We start from the raw sequence: 6,000 nt of genomic DNA on the forward strand, positions 1-6,000 counted from the left end.
TCCTCATCACTGTGTCAGTGCCTGATTTCCACCCACACCTTTGGGCTCCTTGATGACCCCAGCAATGCCTTCAAGGTTGATGCTTGGCAAAGCGCTTCAGGCTTGGGAAAGAGTGGCTGGAAAGCTGGAAAACGCCCCAGGGGTGGTGGGTGACAGCGGCTGAACATGAGCCAGTGGTGGCCCAGGTGGCCAAGAAGGTCACCAGCATCCTGGCTTGGATCAGTGGTGGGGTGGCCAGCAGGAGGAAGGACGAGATCATCCCCTCACACTTGAATCCTCAAATCTTGGGTTCAGTTTTGGGCCCCTCACTCCAAGAAAGACCATGAGGGGCTGGAGCGCATCCAGAGAAGGGAACGGAGCTGGGAAGGGGCTGGAGAACACGGGTTGTGGGAGCGGCTGAGGGCCCTGGGAGTGTTTAACCTGGAGAAGAGGAGGCTGAGGGAGACCCCATCGCTCTCTGCAGCTCCCGGAAGGGAGGTTGGAGCCGAGTGGGGGTCAGGCTCTGCTCCCAAGGAACAAGTGATGGGATAAGAGGAAACGACCTCAGGTTGTGCCAAGGGAGGTTTAGATTGGATATTGGGAAAGATTCCTGCACCAAAAAGGTTCTTCGCTGCCCAGGGCAGCGGTGGAGTCGCCATTTCTGGAGGGGTTCAAAAGACGGGTAAATGAGGTGCTCAGAGATGGTTCGGTAGTGGACTCAATGATCTTGAAAGTGTTTTCCAACCAAACACTTCCATGATTCTAAAGCCCGGGGGCCACTCAGGTGGGTGTTGCTGCTCTCCACTCCTCTTGATTTACGTTGAGAGCCTCTAATGGACAATCTGGCAGATGAAAGCCCATCCGAGCGGGGTCTCCAAAAGGCTTCATCATGTGAAGGACTCCTCCGTGCCTCCCACGGGATCCTATTACGCCTCCTGTGCTGCTTTTTTGCTTTATTCACTGCGGATTAGTTCTTGCTCGCAGCACAACACCACCGCCAGAGCTGGCGACACCCGTTGATGGAGAGGCAGGAGAGCGGCTGGAAGGAGTGATGGATGGTGCAGGAGGTGCCGGTTGCAGATCTCCAGGACATGGACAGCACTTTAATTGGCCGCGCCGCACACATTTCCTCCCAAACAGCATTTTTTAATCTAAAAGAAAGCAAGAAGCTGGAACGTGTCTTGCTTCTTTTATGACTTCCCTGGAGGCAGCGGCAGCAGCACATTAAGGAAGGAGGAGGAAAAAATAGTCAGAAGCACCAGGTGGCTGAAGAGCTCGCAGCCTAATTGATTCCTCTTTAATTAGTACGAAACCTGTTGCTCTCAACCAACGTTCGGTGCCAGCTTTGGAGCAAGTAGCATCCTCCCTGGTGCCGCGCCAGCACGGCTTGGCGTGGCGGATGGAGGAGAGGAGATAGAGGGAAGGATGTGGGTTGACAGTGCCTCTTTGGTACCTGGGAACCAGGACCACCTCCAGTTCCTACGATGTTCCTCCAGGCAGCAGGAGGAGGAAGGAGGAGAGCTGGTTGCGTTGGCACCCGTCGCACGCTGAGCCATGGCGAGAGGCTTGGTTGAGATCATCTGGAGTAACGGAGACTTCATGGGGATTAGTCCTGAACACAGGAAGGACGTGGAGCTGTTTGAGCGAGGCCAGAGGAGGCCACAAAGATGATGCGAGGGCTGGAGAACCTCCTGTACAAAGACACCTGAGAGAGTTGGGGTTGTTCAGCCTGGAGAGGAGAAGGCTGTGGGGAAACCTTAGAGCATCTTCCACTACGGAAAGGGGCTCTGGGAAAGCTGGGGAGGGGCTCTGGATCAGGGAGTGCAGGAACAGGGTGAGGGGGATGGTTTTCAGCTGGAAGAGGGAAGATTGAGATGAGAGGTTGCCCAGAGAAGTGGTGGCTGCCCCATTCCTGGAGAGGTTCAAAAACCAGGTAGATGTGGCACTTGGGGCCATGGTTGAGTGGGCACGGTGGGGATGGGCTGGCGATTAGACCGGATGAGCTTTATGGTCTTCTCCAACCTTAACGATTCCATGATTCTATGATTCTCCCCGGCCAACTGGGCAATCAGAACCTTTCTCCTGGCCCACGGTCTCTGCTTGTGTCAGAACATCACCACTGATGAGGTGACCACTTGTCTGCAGGTTCTGCAGCAAAGCCCGGCTTGTGACGGTTGCTGTTGCTTGAGCAGAGTGGCTGAAACCCAGAAACACCTATTTTTGGTAGAAAAACATCATTTATCCTCGCATTTCACAGCCGATTCCTGCTGAGAATCCTTGCTGTGCGAGCAGCGGGCTGGCAGGCTCTGGGAAACGGAGATGGCTTCTTCCATCCTGATAACCACACAAAGGGACACCAACACTATCACCGTGAGCCCGGCATCTTTGCGTGCAGCTGCATCCTCCGTGGATGCTCGTGGGAATCGCAGGAACCTCAGGGAGAGGAAAGGAAGGCGACGTGCAAAGGCAGGAAGCTCCAGAGCTAAAATTTGCCTTGCCGACCGTCGCACGCGGCCCCAACCCCACACGCCACTGCCGGGCACCGTCACCGGCTCCAACCACAATCAATCCCAGCGGTTACAGCCCTGGAACATCCCGTCCTGGGCTTTTGAAGGCACAGGAGGAGGTGGGGGTTGTTTTTTTGTGGTGCTTGAGCTGTTTGGTTAATATTGCACAGACCTCTCCGAAGGCGTGATCTGGCTCGCAGACCTCGCGCTGCTTGGTGGCTAATTAACGGTAATGAGGAACTCTGTCCGTGCCTGGAATCCCAAGGCTGCGGTGATGAATTAGCGGCTGAGTGGCCTCGATTTTCACTTGGCAAAAGAGCCCATCTGAGATGGAAATCGCTGCGGGATGGACCTCCAGCTCGTTTGATTGAGTGCAGGAGGGTGTTTATGGGAGGATTTTTTTTTTTTGACTGAACGTAGGAGCTACGGACCAAGATCTGCATCGCCGAGCGGGAAACCGCTGCTCGCTGCCCATCCCAACCCTCTGGAAGCAAAAGCTGCTCTGCAGGGAGAGAAGCTCGTGGCTCACGCAGAAGGCAGAGCTCAGCACTGGGGTTGTTTTCCTGCCTGTGTGCAGAGCCCGATCCAGAGATTGTGGTCCTCGCTGCCCTCCATTGTCCCCAAGAGCTGCTTCCCACGTCCCACTCGCTCCCAGCGGGGAAGAGCCAATTCAAACCCGTACCATGTGGAGACGTTTGCCTTTCCCTTGTGGAAGGCCACCGGGTCCCCACTGTTTATAAAAAGCTCTGTCTGTAAGGAATTGTTGAGCGAAACAATAGCTATTTGTGTTTGGTTTGGTGGGTTTGTTTTTTTCTCTTTTCCTTCAAAAAGTGCATTTCTCCTCCTGTTCCCACACGCTCCGACGCCGCTGTGGGCACGTGGCACTGGGATGGGTGAAGATGCCCAGAGCTTCACCCTGACCACAGCATCCTCCCTCCTTGAGCTGCGAGAGCAAAGGGCGAATGGGATCAGGGAGGCAAAGATGATGGAACGATGGGATGGTTTGTGTTGGAAGGGACCTCAAAGCCCATCCAGTCCCACCTCTGCCATGGACAGGGACACCTCCCACTGGATGAGGGGCTCCAAACCCCATCCAACCTGGCCTGGAACCCCTCCAGGGATGGGGCAGCCACCACTGCTCTGGGCAACCTCTTCCAGGTCCTCCCCACCCTCACAGGAGAACATTTCTCCCCGAGATCTCATCTCAATCTCCCCTCTTTCAGCTCAAAACCGTTCCCCTCGTCTTCTCCCTGCCCTCCCTGATCCAGAGCCCCTCCCCAGCTTTCCTGGAGCCCCTTTCAGCACTGGAAGCTGCTCTAAGGTCTCCTCGGACCCTTCTCTTCTCCAGGCTGAACAACCCCAACTCTCTCAGCCTGTCCTCCTACAGGAGGTTCTCCAGCCCTCAGATCATCTCCATGATCTCCTCTGGACTCGTTCCAACAGCTCCACGTCCTTGTGGTGCTGAGGACTCCAGAACTGAACACGGGGCTCCAGGTTGGGTCTCCCAGAGCGGAGCAGAGGGGCAGAACCCCCTCCCTCCCTGCTGATCCCACTGCTCCGGATGCAGCCCAGGACACAGTTGGCTACCCTTGTTATGGACACAATTCTCTTTCTCCTTGGAGAAGCCTTAATCCCAAGCCATTAATAAAACCAGATTTCATGCTGCATGCAAAGATTAAATGACTTTTGCCTCGTCTCCGTGGGCAGCGGCAGAAACACATCTGCCTTCGTACACGAGGGCTCTGCTGCGCTAAGCCATTAATACTGGAAATGAAGCTCAAGGCTTTTAATCACCTATCCCGGTCTCCCAGGCTGTATTTTTAGGCTTTACAGATATTAACTAGAAAAAAAAAAACACCACAAAACCCCCCAAATTTATCCATTCATCATGATTCAACCTCTACGCATCACCCCCTCCTCCTCCTCCTCCTCCTCCTGTGGCCCCACAGCTCTCATAGATGGGGTGACAGGAGGGTTTTGCCTCTCGGCACCCTCTTGGCCCACATCTTGTGATGGATTTGGGGGCAGTTGGTCCCTCAGGCTGCTGCCTCGGTATCTGCTCGATGACGCAACGAGCGTTGCCGGACTCTGAGCAAAGCTTTTCACTCGTCGCTGGGATTTTAACTGCTCGGTGGCGAAGGCTCCGGAGCTTTCCCTTCTCCCCAACGAGGTGTTCCCTCTGTTTTCCTGCCCTCTGCGTCATAGAATCATGGACTGGTTTGGGTTGGAAGGGACCTCAAAGTCCATCCAGTCCCACCTCTGGATCATCTCCCACTGGATCGGGGGCTCCAAGCCCCATCCAACCTGGCCTGGAACCCCTCCAGGGATGGGGCACCACCGCTGCTCTGGGCACCCTGGGCCAGGGGCTCCCCACCCTCATCGTGAAGAATTTCTCTCTAATGTCCAATCTAAATCTTCCCCCTTCCAATTTCAAACCATTCCCCGTTGTCCTCTCCCTGCGCTCCCCAATCCAGAGCCCCTCATCAGCTTTCCTGGAGCCTCTTCCCCTACTGGAATCTACTCTAAGGTCTCCTCGGAGCCTTCTCTAGGCTGGAGAACCCCAACTTTCTCAGCCTGTCCTCATACGGGAGGTTCTCCAGCCCTCGCATCATCTCCGTCCTCTCCTCTGGACCCGTTCCAACAGCTCCACGTCCTTCCTGAAGCTTCACTCTCGAGCTTTTACCCTCTTTTCTTTAGAGGGGAGGGATGGACCAAGCCATTCACTGAGATGGAGTGAGCAGCCCAGCTCCGAGATTTTCACGGAGCTGGGGTGGAAATCCTTGGGGACCTCCTCCCCTCTCTCCTTGAGCCACAGGGAATCCCAATTCCCTTCCAAAAAGCCCTTTTGGGAGCAGGAGGCTGGCAAATCACCTCGCTGCTCCTGGAAAACAAAGAGCTGGAAACTCCTGGGACTCAGCAATGAGTCCTCGTGGTTTTACGAAGCACTCGGCAGCACCGCAGCTGCTCCCGGGTGGACCCCGAGAAGCAAAAAGCTCTTTCCTGGGGATGCTCAGCATCATTAGGAGAATCCCCAGCACCGCACACGACCCTCACGGCACGAGGTTTTCCCTCTAGATCGGCAAAAACTCATCCAGCATCGCTCCCCATCCCGGTCGCAGGAAGGCGAGAGCTCCCGAGCAGAACAGAGATGTCTGAAGCATTTATAGCTGTACGTATATATCATATATTTGTGTGTGTAACTATACATCGATAGCTGCATACTTACACACCCGCACAGGTTAATATTTATAGATACTGACCGGATTAATCTTCGGATTAAAGTCCAAGGCACTTTTTACAGTGAACAGGTTAAAGCCATAGTTGAAAACATGCCTGTTTCTGGGTACAGCTTGAGTTTATGGCAATTCCCGGGGACGGGTTGGTCCCCATTCCCTTCCCACCCAGCCGAGAGACCCAGCCACCATCGGCTCGGAAGGAGGGATACAAGGGTTGAAGCCTGGGGCCGGATCCTGACCACAGAGACGTGCAAGCGGCTCCGGCTGGGAGGTGCATC

The sequence above is a fragment of the Cuculus canorus genome, chromosome 28 (genome assembly GCF_017976375.1).
Source record: "Cuculus canorus isolate bCucCan1 chromosome 28, bCucCan1.pri, whole genome shotgun sequence".
In the NCBI taxonomy this organism is placed as follows: domain Eukaryota; kingdom Metazoa; phylum Chordata; class Aves; order Cuculiformes; family Cuculidae; genus Cuculus; species Cuculus canorus.